The sequence below is a fragment of the Bos indicus x Bos taurus genome, chromosome 6, assembly GCF_003369695.1.
Source record: "Bos indicus x Bos taurus breed Angus x Brahman F1 hybrid chromosome 6, Bos_hybrid_MaternalHap_v2.0, whole genome shotgun sequence".
In the NCBI taxonomy this organism is placed as follows: Eukaryota; Metazoa; Chordata; class Mammalia; order Artiodactyla; family Bovidae; genus Bos; species Bos indicus x Bos taurus.
In genome coordinates, this window is record NC_040081.1 from 59,582,098 (window position 1) to 59,599,724 (window position 17,627).

At 38.4% G+C, this 17,627-nt stretch overlaps 1 protein-coding gene across 12 annotated transcripts in view; it reads right to left on the minus strand.

The window, feature by feature from the left end:
• The window catches only part of RBM47 (RNA binding motif protein 47), a 176,332-nt gene that overhangs the window by 25,993 nt on the left and 132,712 nt on the right, over nucleotides 1–17,627 (minus strand). For 9 of the 12 annotated variants that reach the window (XM_027544321.1, XM_027544320.1, XM_027544331.1 and 6 more), the window contains one exon: nucleotides 9,359–9,482. The exons of 2 other annotated variants lie outside the window; for them this stretch is intronic. The gene's annotated coding sequence lies outside the window, so the exon portion shown is untranslated. Of the gene's footprint in view, nucleotides 1–9,358; nucleotides 9,483–17,143; nucleotides 17,226–17,627 lie in introns of those variants that run through there. One more of the 12 variants, XM_027544326.1, reaches the window with a different exon arrangement.

Below are 17,627 nucleotides of genomic sequence, written 5' to 3' on the forward strand. Positions count from 1 at the left end.
TTTAGACTATATATATATTTTAGAATATATATATGTTATATATATATTCTAAAACTTGTGTATAAAGAGTATTTTTCATTCATTTAGTTTCTTGAATTTATACCAAAATAGATTTAGAAGGTGAACTTTCCCAAACATAAGCATATGTAGCTTTATGATGGTATGTAAATGCTTTTCCTTTCCCCCAGTTTCAAAGTATATTAGCAAGTGGTAGTTATATGGTAATAATATGGCTATTATTATTGTGCCATATTATACATGAGTACATGCTCTATGGATTATGTTCTTTTATTACCTTCTGGTGGTATGTCAAATCATAGTATACAAGAATATCACAGGTCTCCTTATAAGAAAAATGACAAATTGCCTGTTCTGAAACAAAGACTCTACGATGGAGTGACATAGACAAACATTAGTTTCAGTTTTAGGTGTGACCTTCTGATTTTGTTTGGTTAACATTAGTCATCTCAGTTCTGACCAGGGAACAGTATCTGCCAGCACAGAAAAAAATCAGATCCTGTTTAATGTTGATGTTCTTGTATTTCCTAGACAAGTATCCCAAGGCACTAGTCACAGTGAAATAGAAGTTGGCCAGAAATACTCTCAATATTGATTAAGCCATGGGTTACTTTCTTCCACAAATATTTAAGTTGAATGTGGGGTATTTTTGAAGTTAAAAATATTTTCAAATACCACAGCAATATGACTATAATAGGCTCTTTGTGAGAAAACATATAAAAGGAAGTAAACTTTCTAGTGGGAGGCAGAGACAATATGCATTAAAATGCAACTTTTAACTAACCCCCAAATTACATTTTCTTTTTATCCACTGAACATTTAAATGTTATTCTCCCTTAACTAACTTTCTAGCTTTGTTCTTCCTCTGGTGATACTTGGTTTATTATTATTGCTATTATTATTATTTTTTCATATAGTGAAAAATGAAAATGATAGTTTAAAGAACATGTGCTTCTAGCAAAAGTATGCTTAAAGTTAAACCCTACTACTCAGTAGCTTAATTCATGTTATAGAAACTTGGACTCTATTAGAAATGGGGCCATTTGAGAAAGGGCCCTTTGTAACAGAAAAAGTAAAATTTACTTCCTATTGTGAAGTGATTTTAGACAGTTTAGCCTATTTCCACTTTATTCTACACTGTCTGAAATGTATTAGAAAAAGTAAAGAAACATAGTTTATTTCATTATCTATAACTGAAGCTTTTAAAAGGCAGAGACCTTAATTGGTATCCCCAGTGCCTAGCACAAAATGAAGAAATGTTTCAGTAAAGGAAAAAAATTAATGAAAGAACCAATGAATGAGCACTGTCTTTTATAAGAAATGTAGTAAGATAAAGCTCGAAAAAGAATTGTAATATTATATATAACTGCCAATAAATTGCTTTGGATATCCTATTTATATTTAACTTTTGTGTTTTACCTGCATTTAGAACCAAGCACAAATAGCCATACAGAGTATTGTCCAGGGAATAGAAAGGGGAAATTCCCTGGCAGTCCAATGGCTAGGACTCCACACTCTCACTATTGAGGGTCTGGGATCAATCTCTGGTTGAGGAATTAAGATCCCACATCCCACGAGCCACACACACACACAAAAAGAATGGATAGGTCCATTTGGGCATTGTTGTTTCTGTTATTTAGTTGCTAAGTCGTGTCTGACTCTTTTGAGACCCACGTGGACTGTAGCCTGCCAGGCTCCTCTGTCCATGGGATTTCCTAGGCAAGAATATTAGATTGGGTTGCCATTTCCTTCTCCAAGGGATCTTTCCAACCCAGGGATTGAATCAACATCTCCTGCGTTGGCAGGTGGATTCTCTAACACTGAGCCACTAGGGAAGCCCCAGCTTTGGCACAGGAGCTGGCATTTCTAATACACAGCTCAGGCATCAGCAAGGTCAAGGGGAAAAGCCCCACCAATCACTGATTGATGGACGATAGCCAAGGCTCCCAAGAGTCTTCTTGGAAAGCAGACACTGGTCAGTCAGGCAGCTGGAGAACTTCCAAGACTTTTTTTTTTTTTGCCTGAGCTGATATGCTTAGCTTCTACTATATTGTCTCAGAGCTTTGGTAGAGACTTTATGGTGCCACAAGGAAGTAGACACAAAGCCAGGGCCTGACCACGAGGGCAGTTTCCAAATGCTCTTTTATATGCGGGTATCCTGAAAGGTTGGGTGTTACAGCGCTTGAGCTCACACACTGCTGTAGGGTCCTTTCCCCCCTGGCATTTCTCTGCTCCTGGGCAGTTCTCCAATGCAGTAGTGAGTCCTGATGACTTGGAAGAGAAATCACAAACTAATCTGACGCTGGATATAATACAGAAGTTCATAAATGTCCATACAGGAAACCTCCACGACCCAGTAGTGTCACTTATCTTGCCACACAGGCAGGCACAGCCTCTTGTTCAGGGGGTAAGAAACGGGGAAGCAGCACTGGATCTCTGGTCTTTGGGGAGGGGAAAAAAAAAAGCACTGCTGCCATTTTTCCTGTTTATTCATACTTCTTTCATCTTTTCTTTTTCTTATTTTTTTCTCTTTCTCATCTTAAATTGTCACTTTATATTCCTGGTTTTCAAATGTAAATACATGGTTAATAAGTACTCCAGATGATCGTATAGGACTAGACTGATGCTACTGTCTGATTAGTAGCTGTTTGCTTTAATCCTTGTTTAAATAACACACACACACACACACCTTTTTACCGAGAATTCACCATTTGAACAAAATGAGGTAACATATGGTTTTAAACTAGGGAAAGGAGAAGAGTTTGTCATTTATGAATTATTTAAATACTAAATGTCTAATTTTTTTTCCAAGGTAGAATCTGCAGGTTTGGGGGAGGAGAGGGAAGTTGTTCTATTCTGAGGAAAGATATATTTTAGAAGAAGGAAAAGTTGGGGGCGGATGGAGGAGAACCAGTTTTCCCAGTGTCTATAATTTAACTAGGCAGTTAAAGTTAGTTGGAAATTTACATAAAAGTTACAAAGACTACAAATGCTGCACAGAAATCAAAACTATATTAGTTAAACGAATATACTGTATTTCAGTCTGAAATACAGACTGAAAGTTAAGAAAGGAAATGTGCAGAAACTTATATCCAGAGTTTTCCTGAACTTAGGGTGTTTAGAATGAAATGGTCAAGTGTCAAGAAGTTTATGATTTTTCAGGTATAATAAACTTCTGGGACTGTTGTTTGAGACATAATTGCTATTCACGCCTCACAGTCTGTACTTTCCTTGTGTGTACTTGGAGTTAATATTTCAATTGAAAAACTAGAATACCAGGAAAAACGTCTCTGATTTAAGCTAGTCATTTATTCCCAGTCTCAGAGGAAAAGACTGGATATTCTCTGAGTTAATAAAGTGTGAAACGACTTTAATGCTTCAGGGGAAATATACTATATCATTCTTGCAAACTGTTTTTAGAAAGCACGGCTTAGTCAAACCCGAAAATTTAATAGGCTTAGTTATTTCTTTTTTCTCCAAATAGCCTTTTATGGCATAGAGAAGGTGAGGACCTACAGCAAACAGTTTATCTCTGTAAACCAGTCGCCATGAAGAACAAGAGGGGACAGACTGGGTCAGTGTTTCTCATAGGTCCTGAAGCCAGCCTTAGTAGACTTAACACTAATTTATTTGAGATTTGGATGCCCTATTGCCAGTCCTGGGTTCTGATGTAGAGTTTCCAATTAATGTGTGTGTGCGCGTGTGTGCTCAGTCGCTTCAGTCATGTCTGACTCTTTGCAACCCTACGGACTGTAGTCCACCAGGTTCCCCTGTCCATGGGATTCTCCACCAAGAATACAGGAATGGGTTTCCATGCTCTTCTCCAGGGACTCTTCCTGACCCGGGAACTGAACCCTCATCTCCTGCATTGCAGGCAGATTCTTTACCCACTGAGCCGCCTGGGAAGCCCAATTCATCTGTAGATTCCTGCAACTATGAGTTATGTGAGTGGGGTGCTGTTATCTCCAAGCCCATCAGAGCAGCCCGCCCAGTGAAGACCTTTGGTCCTGGTGATACTGGGTGAGGCAGATTACATGGCCTGGTAGTTTCTTCTTACTTCTCAAGATTCTGCAAGTGAAGGCTAAGCAGACCTTCACATTTTACACTGTAAGCACTTTTAGGTTCTTTCCACTGTAAAACAGAACTAGGAGGATTGTTTGGAAAACACAGTTTGCCCACATAACCGTGGTTAATCTAGTTTGATTTTTCTAAAGCAGCACAGAGAGAAATTTATTTTTGTATGAACATAAATAAAAATTTGCTGTAACCTACAGTTCACAGCCACATCCAGTATCCAGTGTGGAGTGACCTCACTCTTGCCCTCTGCTGCCATATATGTGTGCATATATAACACACACATGCACACACATAACACACACTCCCTTTTTCCTTCTTCTCCTAAAACTTTACCTACTTCTGCTGTTCTTTTTTGGGGATTTCATCAAGCATGTTTACATCAAAATGCTTGCTGATCCTGGCCACTGCCTCAGTGCTCTCACCACTGTATCCTGGTTACGGGAGGTAAGCCAGCTGAGCTGTTAGTTTTCCAACCACTTCAGCTTTCTCTCACTTGTCTACTGGGAAACCACCGAAGCCTAGACTGGAAGGCAAAGTGAGTGAGGATGAGCATATGCGGGAATATGTGTGTCAGTAGCTTAAATGACACATGTCATCAGTGAGACATGGTGGGATTGAAAAGTACCTGTTTACAGGAAGAACTCTGACGAACCTTGACTCTTACCATACACCATATACAAAAACTGACTCACAATGGATCAAAGATCTAAATGTAAAAAGCTAAAATGATAAAACTCTTAGAAGAAAATATGGAGAAAAAGCTTTATCACACTGGATTTGGCACTGATTTCTCAGACATGACACTAAAAGCACAGGCAAAACAAGGAAAAAATGGGTAGACTGGGCTCTCGCAAAATGAAAACTTTTGTGAACCAAAGGATACCATCTGCAGAGTGAAAAGGCAACCCACGGAACAGGAGAAAATAATTTCTGAAAATATGAAGGAATTAATAGCCAGTGTATATAAAGAACTCCTAAAATGCAACAATAACAAAGCAAAGCAACCAACTTAAAAATGGGCAAAAGAATAAACAGGCGATTCACCAAAGATGATACACAAATAGCTAACAAGCATAAGATGCTCAACATCACTAACCATTAGGAGCATGCAATTCAAACCCACAGTAACACATAGCCACAATAACATACCACTTCATACTTATAAAGATGTCTATTATTTAAGACAAAACAAAACAGAAATTAGAGTTGACAGGAATGTGAGGAAATTAGAACTCTCATGCACTGCTGGTAAGAATACAAAATGGTGCAGCTGCTATGGAAAAGTTCCTCAAAAACTTTATCACATGATCTACTAGTTCTACCACTGAGCTGGTGGAACTAGTTCCAAAAGAATTGAAAATAGGGATTCAAACAGATATTCGCACACCCATGATCATAGCAGTTTTATTCACATAGCCCAAAGGTGGAATTATCTCATATGTTCATCAGTGCATGAATGGATAAACAAAATGTGGCACATACACAAAATAGAGTATTAATTCAGCCTTAAAAGGGAAGGAAATTCTGAAACATACTACAATGTGGATGAATCATAAAAACTTAACACTAAGTGAAACATACTAGACCCAAAGGATAAATGTTGTATATTTCCTCTTATATGAGACTACCTGGAGTAGTCAAATTTATGGAGACAGAAAATAGAATGGTTGCCAGGAGCTGGGGAGAGGGAGTAATGGAGTGTTATTGTTCAATAGGTACAAAGTTTTAGGACAGGAAAATGAGATAGCTCTGGAGATAGATGATGTGATATTTGCACAACAACGGAAATGCATTTAATGTCCCTGAACTGTACAGCTAAGAATGATTACAGTGGTAAATTTTATGTCATGGATATTTGGCCACAGTAAAAAGAAAAAAAAAAAAGAGTCATGGAAAACCAGCAGAGTTAGTACATGGAATAAAAAGGAGGAAGGGATGCAGGTCTTTAAGAGAAGATGGGAAAATTATTAGAAAAAATGATGTCTAGATTATGCAGCTTTTTGTTCATGTTTATGATTCAAATGGCAAAGAGAAAACTGATCAATGTATTCGTTTATCAACTGAGACTTGCGTGTGAAATCTAGTCTAAAAGTGTCCTTGTTCTAAGATTAAGATTAGAGTTAGTCTGAGGTACTACTACAATTCCTTCATGCTTTTAGATATTGGGAGCTGTTCCAATGTACATGTAATTTTTTTTTCTAAGTACAGGACAAACCAATACTACAAGGTGACACAAAATCCTAGTAGAAAGGAAGCCCGCAAATATTTCTATCTACTGTGTGTTAAAATGGAAGGGACAGTCTACTCCAAAGAGAGGGCTCAATGGCCAGTGGCATACTTTCTTCCAAAGATTAGTCCAGTCTTCCTGACATTGCTCAGTAGTTGAGTCAAACCATTTTAACATTTTTGGTAGATGTAAGTGGTAATGGTGAAGCATAACTAAATATTCATGAGCTTATTTACTCCTTAAACCTGTTGGATGTCTTCCAATGTCTGAGAATCTGATTAAATTTATGAATAGGATTAGTATAGACTTTCAGTGTGTCTTTGTTGAGGTGGGTGGCAATTGGTGAGGATGCTGATTAGACAGAACTAGTCTGTAGAAACTATCACTTTAAAATTCTAGTTGTGTGAATGTATGCTAAGTTGCTTCAGTCATGCCCAACTCTTTCTGAGAAGCCCGCCAGGTTCCTCTGTCCATGGGATTCTCCAGGTAAGAATACTGGAGTGGGTTGCCATGCCCTCCTCCAGGGGATCTTCCCAACCCAGGAACTGAACCTGGGTCTCTTATGTCTTCTGTATTGGCAGGTGGGTTTTTCACCACTAGTACCACCTCTACAAATCTCTGTGAAGCCCACTGACCATTCTTTTGAGATATATTTATGATTTTAAATCTTAATGTGAAAGAATGCAATCTGTGTGTGTGGTGGTATGAACATTGTCATATGTGATGTTTGGGGATGGGGAAGGCGAAGGTCCTTGGCCTTTGCTATATTATCTATTACTTATGAATTAAAGATGTTAGAGTTAAAAGAAACCTTAGAGGCTATCTTGAAGGATTTTCCTATTACTTTACTTTTACATTTAAAAATAAGATTAACTTGCGACTCCCCTGGCAGTTCAGTGGTTAAGACTCCACACTTCCACTGCAAGGGGTGAAGATTTGATTTCTGGTGGGGAAACTAAGATCCCACATGCCACGTGATATGGCTAAAAAAGTAACAATAATAAAACTAAGTAAATAAAAATATAATTAACTTGAAATTTTTTCCTAATACTTGATGCAGGGAAACTTTTTTTCTCCTACAGAACTGCTGCACTGTCAGAAAATGGAAGTTAAACAACACATCATGTTGTTCACAGTTAAGTTTAGATATCTTTATTGTTGTTTTCACTACGAACACAAGTGGTGGCATAAATGCCGAGTGAGTGACTGCAAGCCTCACGGGAGCATTCCCCCACGAACAGGTCACAGGCACTGAGGTGGACACAGCATCAGTTGGATGATACTGTCTACTTCAGAGGCCTGGTGTGTGTTAGGGCTGGGCTGGGCCAGGGGAGGGAACAGGCTCATATTTCCTGACCTTCTTAGATTCATTTATGATTTTAAATCTTAATGTGAAAGAATGCAGTCTGTACACGTGTACAGTGGTCATATGTACATGTACATATGAACATTGTCATATGTCATGTTTGGGGATGGGGATGGCAAGTATACTTTAGTACATTTCTGGAGGATAGTTTGACAACCTCAATTACAGTAGTCATTAAATTAACAGTTCATTCTCCAAAAAAAAGTTCATTCTCATTAATTCCATTTAAAGAAATTTAACCCAAGAAAATAATCAGAGACATGGGTAAAATTTATAGTCAGGTATGTTCACTACTGTGGTATTCATAGCACAATGTAATGAACATAATAGTATGTATATATATGTGATGTAACAAACCTTCAAAAATATGAAAATGGCTATAACAATTACAGCATAGTTGTAGGCTAGAATATTTATTTCATGTTCTCAACTATGTTAATTTTGTTAAATTATATTTTAGAATATATATGAAAATTTTTAAAAGGGCTTCCCAAGTGGCTAGGTGGTAAAGAATCTGCCTGCCAATATGGGAGATGCAGGTTCCATCCCTGAGTCAGGAAGATCCCCTGGAGAAGGAAATGGCAACTCATTCCAGTATTCTTACCTGGTAAATCCCATGGACAGAGGAGCCCAGCAGACTACAGTCCACGGGATCTCAAAAGACTCAGACATGACTTAGTGACTAAGCAACAACAACAATTTTTAAAAACTAAAAAGGAATATACTACAGTGTTAATTGTGGTTATCTTTGGATTTTTGGAAGTAATTTGATACTATTCTTTAATTTCCAAGTTTCCTTTCATGAATATGCTCTGATAAAAAGAAAAATTATTTAATTAAAAACAATTTTAGCTCTCTGTGTCCCTGAAATTAGTGGGCATGTTCAGAACCCAGCCGAGAGGATATGAAAACGGGCGTGGTGAGGCAGGTGGGCTGGGGTAGGAAGCGGGAGGGCGGTAGCCAAGCAACCAGTATCACCAGGAGTTCCTCCCTCACATACAGGGATCTGCTGTCTCTACCCCTCAGAGCTAAGTGAGGGCTGGCCGTTCAAGATTCCGGGTGAAGCTGATGCAAGTAACCTCTTTCTTCTATGCCCCCTATCCCTGCCATAGCATACCTAGGATTATCACCCACAGAATAATACCATCTGTCTGTGGAGAATTATATAGTTGTCAAAGTGCATTTATATATATTGTAGTTCACAGGATTACCATGATTTGGAGAGTCTAACATAGTTATTTTTACCTTATAGGACAGGTGAGGAAACAGAAATTAGAGGAGGCATACAGATTGTTCAAGGACATACCAGTAGCTCTCTGACTTTTACAAAGGACCTTCCTTGCAAAAAAAATTTCAAAAGACATCTCTGAGTGAAATCGCTTGAACTCATTTGGGGGTGGTTGGGGGAGGTGAGGGAGACAGTTATAGAAGCAGTAATTCCTAAGAAGCTCACATAGCAGCAGCAGTAGCGTCTCGTCTTGGGCCTCAAAGATGTAAACTGAGCAAAGAAATGAGGATTTATATTGTTGGTTCAAAATGACTTACCAAATGACTTATCATGTCATATGTACTAATGTCAATAAACATACATCTGGTACACACTCTCTATACAGCAGATGTACTGGTTGATAAGAATGAAAACTTATCAAACTTGGGCAAGGTGTACTTACCAAAAACCACCAATTTGATTAGTCTGATCCTCTACAGGATGTAGAATAAGAATACACAGGAAGATTCAGGTAGCTTTCTTGGGATTTCTCAGTTCAGTTTTTGGAGTGCCCCGTGAGACAAATCCTAAGGAGTTAAAAAAAAAACCTGCTAGGAATGTTTTCTATTTCAATAAAATTTTCATACATGCAATATGAATTTGGGGCCATTTTCTTCAAAAAACTAAACTCCTGTCATTCTAATTATCATATTCTCTTCAGATCAAGAAACGCAACCTTTTGTTCCTCCTTCTATCCTTGAAGAAACAGGGAATGGCCATAAGAAAATGACCAATTTCTTCCATTTGTTGTATTTTCCCCTCTGTCTTATTTAGAACCCTGCCTCCCCACCCCTGACTCCAAGATGAACAACACAGCGTTTAGGAATGAATACAGATGTAGCTTATATTTTATGCTTATAAATCCACAAGAAGAAGCGGCGGTACCCCTTTAAAGAGATGATACTATCTAGCTCATGGACTCCCCCATCCCCATTTGGGGGCTTATGTCACACATCACTATGGATCATCACATTCTTTCCTGCTAGATCCAGAGGGTCTCAAAAACCAGTGAAACAAGCACTTTGGCCAACCACCACCAACCGATCAGAGCTGGTATAAAATAAACTTGTTATTCTGCCCTAAAATGTGTAAGACACTTTGGAGGATGTTGTTTGCATGGAGTACTATAAAAAATAGGATTTAGAGTCCTAGGATAATCTTGAAAGTCATAATATAGAAAGCATTCAAAAGAAACTTAAGTTCAAGAGAAAGGTTATTTTAAAAGGGTATGTGAAAAATATGTATCCTGAGCATAAAACTTTTACCTTTATTTCACACCTGGAAATATTAATATAATCTGCCAAACTTCAGGAATATTCTCACCTAAATACAGAGGGCCCTCATGAAGCCATCAGAAGACCAGGATGACTGCCACAATCCAATATGGTGCAGTGGCTGCAACGCCAGACTTGGAGCACCTAGAAGGCTGGGATTTTAATTCTAGCTCTGCCATGCTTTGTTCTATGTTCTTAGGCAAATTGTTTTACCTGGCTGAGCTAAAGTTTGCTCCCCTGTAGAAAAATAAAAAAGTTGGATTACCAGTAGTTTTCAAACTGGTTTTTTAATATTTGTTTTGCTTCTTCTTTTTTTTTTTTTAAAGGTGTAGCATCCTTTCTTCCACCAAAAATTTACCTAGATACAGAAACAAACTGATAAAACAGGAGCTGGCTAAGCTGAAGTAGGGGATGATATGGGGAAACATCTCCACCCATTCTGCTCCATCGTCCATCCAGGCTGTGTGGGAACACATAGGTTCTTTAGAACCACAGAGCACAATTTAGAACCTGCCAATGAAACAGCCTTTTAAGTCAGTTAGTTACAGGCTTTCCAGGTGGCAAAGAACCCGCCTGCCAATGCAGGAGACAAAAGAGACATGGGTTCAATCCCTAGGTTGGGAAGATCCCCTGGAGGAGGGCATGGCAACCCACTCCAGTATTCTTCCCTGGAGACTCTATGGATAGAGGAGCCTGGTGTGCTGCAGTCCATGGGGTCACAAAGAGTTGGACACGACTGAAGTGACTTAACATGTACGTACATAGTCAGTTACAGCTCCAAAATTATTCCACCATAACTATCTTTATATTGCAGTGACTGGCAAGGCATTCAATGGGATCCATAACATTATAGCAACACAAGCAATAAAACTAAGCCATGAACTGGGTTTAATCCTAATTATTAATGATCTACTAAAAATAAAGCTACACCCTCAAATAAATCATAGAATAATTGTTGTTAAACTCTGTACATCTCAAAGCATATAACCCTCACCTTTCTTAAATGCTGCATTCTAGATAATTCCTAATGATCACCATCACATGTTTGATAAAGAACAATAAATGTGGAAATTACAAGGTGTGTCCTGAAATTAATTCTGCCCTGTCAAGACAACAGAATAAAATGTAAACTCCTGCACTATTCATTTACTATTTAAGTGAATCCTGACAAACTTAACTAAACTTTTCTGCGCCTCAGTCTCCATATCCATAAGTGGAGCTAATTTCTTGTGGGACTGTATGGAGAATAGAGAAAATACTTATAAAACACTATTCCTGGCACATAATATTGGTGCAAAATTGTAAGCTTTCTCTCTATAATGGCAAATGTTTCCCTTTGAAAAATAATATCATGGTAATGGAGATGTAAACTCTATGAAGTAGAAGCAAATTATTAATATATAAATGAAATTATAGATTTTACATAGTTTTGTGCTGAATCTTAATGATGGTACTGAAGTGCCTCTCGTGGCAATTTAAGTAACAGAAAATTTCCCGGGGGGGAAAAATACTTAGGACTATTTATTTACCAAAAAATCTGATTTTCCAGAATGACTCTAAACACAAGTCATTTCATAAATATTTTAATACTATTTTATCATGAAAATCTTCAAGATGCCACTTTTTTTCCTGTCACTCCACACTCATCCTGACGCAATATTGGGTGTCCTGAGGCACCCCATTTAAGAAGTCCATCTCTAGTATAAATTCTCCATTTTACTATGGAGTAAACTGTCTTACTGAAGGTCACATAAGATTTGTGGGGAAGTTCATAGAGAAACAAAATAGTTTCCAGACAGAAACTGGGTTAATTCATTCACTCCAACCCTTCACTCCTTGTTCTGTGAAAAAGCTACAGGTAAGTGTCCATTATAGGCTTCCTGGGTGGCACTGGTGGTAAATAACCCACCTGCCAATGCAGGAGACTAAGAGACATGGGTTCGTTCCCTGGTTCGGGAAGACCCCCTGGAGGAGGGCATGGCAACCCACTCCAGTGTTCTTGCCTGGAAAATCCCATGGACAGAGGAGTCTGGCGGGCTGTGGTCCATACAGTTAGAGAGAGTTGGTAGGATCCGAGGGCAATCTTCTGTTGGGCTTACAACACCTATGGCATCATCTTCATTTGCCTGCCCTGATTTCCTCCCTCTCTATTTTGTCTACCATATGTATTTTTGAAAGCTGTTCAAGTCTATTTTTGGAATGAGGCAAGGTATAAATAAATATGTGAAATTAATAACTGTCTTTTTTCCAAAAGGAGGCTCCAGTCTAATATCAAGTTCCATGTCACATTCTGCTTCTTTCAACTCTCAAGCATAAAGTGAGGCTAAAAATAACTTTTTCAACCCCAGTCCTCCACCAAGGAATGAGAATTCTGTTTCTTAAAAACAAACTGGTTCTAAACATAAACCAACTGTCCACACCCCAGGACAATAGTATACAAGTCTGAAGGGAACAGCTACCCACTCCAGTATTCTGGCCTAGAGAATTCCATGGATTGTATAGTCCATGGGGTCGTGAAGAGTCAGACATGACTGAGTGACTTTCACTTTCAGTTTTCACTAAAGCTACCAGGAGTCTACTGGAGCAAGAGTCTGGTAACCGAGTGCTGGTTCGAGCTCTGCCAGCAGCCTGAGACCCTGTACAGGCATGCCACTTAGCTTTCTGGCCTTAGCATCCTCACCAGCATACTGAAGCTGATATTAACGCCACAGGTGAGAGTCGTTACAAGGATAACACGAGACACTACATTTTGAAAGCATCTTGCCAGTCATCGGCTCCTGCCTGGACAGCTGCACAGCCTCCCAGCTGACTTCATCCCATCCACTCTTGCCTGCTGCAATCAATCTGGCTCTCAAGACAGACAAAGTGACCTTTTAAAAACACACAATTTGGACTTCCCTGGTGGTCCAGTGGTTAAGAATCCAACTGCCAATGACGGAGACATGGGTTCAATCCCTGGTCTGGGAAGACCCCACATGGCTTGGGGCAACTGAGCCCAAGCACCGCAACTGAAGCCCTTGCACCTAGAGACCGTGCTCTACAAGAGAAGCCACTGCAATGAGAAGTCCGCGCACCGCAACTGGAGAATAGCCCCTGCTCTCCACAACTAGAAAAAATGCCTATGCGCAGCAACGAAGATCCAGAACAGCAAAAAATTAATTAACTAAAACCCACACAATTTGATCATGTCACCCTCCTGCTTAAATCTCTACCCTCTCTTCCACTGCCCTTAGAAGAAAGTCAATGTCCTTAGTAAGGGACGTAAGGAAGACTTTGGCTCCTTCCCCAGCCTCATGTTGTGTCACTTTTCCCCAACACTTGCTACTCCTAGAGCTTCAAATCTTCACCAATGCCCTGCCTAGCTAGCTTGTTCTCATCCTTACACTTCACTCCTCAGAGGTCATCTCTGGAGACCCTTTCATAACACTGGCTTGAATCCAATGAAATTGCCCCCTGAGGGGACAAAAACAGTACAATACTGGCAGTTTTACTTGGTTTAATCTTACAGTAGTTGGTATAATGGCAGTCTTCTCCAATCAGTTATAGACTTGACCAGGGCAGGATCCAGATCTGATCACAGCTACAGTCCCAGTGTCCCACACACAATCCTAGCACACAGTAGGTGCTTCACTGTTTAATTAGGGAGAGGGATTGTTACTACCTTTTCAATACTAAGCACATAATTGATATATTGTCATTGGTAGTATCATGTTTTTGTTCAAATGCTACTGTTCCATAGAAATAAAATTAGCCCCCCCCCCCCAAAAAATCACCTTTTAAGACTTTCCTGACATTTCTGGAAACCATGACTTTTAGTAAGTATAACACATATCATCAGGAATAGAATTTAGCCCACTGATAAGGTGGATTTTTTTCTTTTTCAACTCAAATGTTTCTTACCAAAGGGCAGAATGAAAACAACTCTCAAAGGAAACCAGATGATTTGGATTTATTTATTTATTTATTTATTTTTAACAGCTTTTGCCATATGACAGCAAAGCAGTTGGGGGAAAACTAGCATACAAAAGAATGCTGGACTTGAAACTGAGGAATTTAAAAACACACTTCCTCATGATATTAAAAGAATACACCTAAAACATCCTCAGATCACCTTGCCAAGTATACCTTATCTTACGTCTCTCCTGAAATGAACAGAGCAAAGACCACGTCCAAACAAGCTGGAATGGACTTCCCTGGTGGTCCAGTGGTTAAGACTCAGAGCTCCCAATGTAGGGGGCCTGGGTTCAATCCCTGGTCAGGGAACTATGTATCACATGCCCCAGCTAAGACCTGGCACAGCCAAATCAATAAATATTGAAAAAATAATAAACAAATTGGGATGATTTACAGGGTAGAGGAGGCTAGTCCCAATAGTACTAATTATAACAAATATTCACGGAGTGCTTAATAGGTGCCAGGCATTGTGCTGAGCATTTCATGTACACTTATTTAATTGTTATTACAACTCCACGAAGCAAATTCTGTTTATACTCATCCTGAACATGAGGGAATTAAACAGAGGAAGACTGCTCATTTGTTCAGGTTCCTTAATTGTAAGTGATGAAGCTGGGATTGAAACCCAAGAGGTCTGAGACCAGAGTCTGTGCTCTTAATTATTGTGCTCTATGGAAGAATCCAATTGCTTCTATACCCCAGTTTGGGAGTAGAAAATGAAAATTTGTGTTACAACAGAAATGACAAATCACTCTGTATGTATTTATATGGCAGTTTCAGAGTCATTTATGAGAAGTCAAAATTGTGAACGGCAAACCCATGGATTGTCAAGGCCCACCATCTAAGGGTTTCCTGAAGAATCTCAATATCCACCTTCAAACAGTAAAAAATATTCTTGGCTTGGGTTAGAAATAAAGCCAGGAGTGTAACTTTTTAGATGAAGAGCAGAAAATGTGAGATACTCATAAATATTATGGGCTCAGAAATACGTGGTTACCCAACTTGTTCCCTAGATTCTTGAAAAACTGGCATGCTTGGGGAAGTTTTCAAGAAACCCTATGAAAGGCATAATCAGAGCCTGCAATTTCACTGTCTATGGGTGTCAATAATCTCTAATCAGATCGTTCTTTCTTGCTAACATTTAACAAAATTATCTATGTCTTTTTGTCTTTTCATAGCAAAGAAAATTAACACAGTAACACTAACATCACAGAAATTACTTTTAAAATGAACGCAAATTACCAACTCTTTATGTATGATTCATAAATGGTGGTTACTGCAATCTCACTACCCACTCCCTCCATTTCTTGTGTGTGACATTTGACCCTTTTTATAATGTGCACCTTGTACCAGTGAAACCTAAGGCACCAGCTAGTTACTCATTAAACCTGGGTGCCAAGGGCTGACTTGTACAAATTATGCTGTTAACTGCCCGGCCTGGCCTGTGTGCAGAAGTGGAAAAAGCAATCATCATAGCTGTGAAATTCTGTCATATCGGCAGAATTGAACTACAAATTGCAGCAATTCGTGCCTGACCTCTGATCTGTGAAGTTAAGTCTAAACCTTTGAACCTCAGCTTGGAGTTGAGAAATAGTATTTACTTGTACCCAAGAAGATGGCTGCTGTGAATAGTTAACCCTGTGTGCCTGGTGCTCCATCTATCTCCACCTGCCCTGAAGAGTCAAGAGGGAGATCTGGAGGGTAAACTTCTCATAAAGTGGCATTATGAAAAAAATCTAATAAAAGTAGAAAGTTTCAGGGTGTAACTTTTTTAAAGGAGCATATAAAAATAATTTTTAAAAAGGAGAGAATCTGAGATAACTGAAATGATTGGACATTTAGACCCAGTGAGAATGTGTGCTAAACAATTTTCTTTATAAATTAGGCAAAAATAGAGTTTTGACTATACATTAAAACTTTAAAAAATTTTAATCAAATGATACAATCTCTCATATGTTGTATTTTTAAACAATTATCTAATTTCTGTATAAAATACAAACTCATATTAAGTCAGCTCTATGAAAAAGCCATCTTGGGAAACCAGTTTTACTTTTCTTTGAACCTGAGCTTACCTTCTGATACTAAACATTAGATGTAGGCTAGGGGAGAAGTATAATATCAGGAATAATGTTTTTATGTATACATTTTGTTATAACATTGATTCATCTTATTTTATTCATAATGACCAGGGTTTTTCTTTTTAGGATTAGCTTCAAATGCTATCCAGATCACTCCATTTCCAGGTAGAAAAAAGCAAATAAAGATTCTTTATCTCTGGCTTCTTTAATATTAGAACATCTAAACAGCACATAAAATATAACTAAATTATTCCTTCTAATAAAAGTGAAACTAATTTATATAGTGCTTAAAGTATATAAACCTACACTTAACTAATTCCATTTCATAAACTTTACTGTTGGCTTGAAAAAAGCAGTATGATTGATATGAGAGTCTTTTTACACCTGAACTTTTCTCAGTCATTATCAGTAACCTTTAAGTAGTAGCTCTTAAGAGCTAATTCTATTAATTTCACATTTTTCCTTATCTCATTTAAATAATTACACAAAATTCTTCTATAACGACTGAGTCTGAAATGACTTTGGAAAACAAATGTGGATATTACTGATAAATTCCTGCTTTTAATCCCAGAATGAAAATAGCTGCAATCTATGAAAACATGACTTTTTTTTCCACCTAGTTTTTTCAAGTGTGATAAAGAGAAGAGATGCTAGACGAACTGTTTTGTTTTTTGTTTTTTAAATGTTCTTAAGAAGTTTGGCTTTGCTGCTGGTAAGGCAAACTGTGCAGCATTTGAAATTCTCACAAACTTCTAAATTTTTTTTTGCCCTCAGTTAAAAACGAAATGGATCACTTGTTTATTCAACTTGATCTAAATTACTTTAACTAAACAAAACCATCTCCTCCTCTCTTCCAATTACAACAAATAAGGTGTCCCCTACCTTTCCAGTCTTGAAATCTGGATGCGACAGGCTAATGGTAACAAAAGCTTTGCTTAAGCAAACTTTGCTCCTGATCCAGGAACTGCGTAACTCTATTATACATGACACTCTTCTCCTCATTGGTCAATGAGCTTTGGCCACTTAAATGCCTTGGGAGTCATTTGCTAAGGGCACCTGGAATGAACTTGAGTGGGTGGTACAGAAAGAAGGGAGGTGTTTAAACCACCAGATACAAAAAGCTCCACAGCAGCCTGACAATTTAATAGCAAACTTACGGTAGCAAATGGATCTGGGGAAGACCCAAGAAGACAAAAGTTCTGACATTTCATAGAGAAGGAAATGTACCTGAAGTATTTTATTCTAACACCAAAACTAACGAAAAGGAAACAAATTTTTTTTTAAATTCACCTTCCTAGAAATAAGGTGGGTGCCGATTACATTGTTCTGCTTGCTACAAAATAAAAACAATTCTTACTTCACCTGA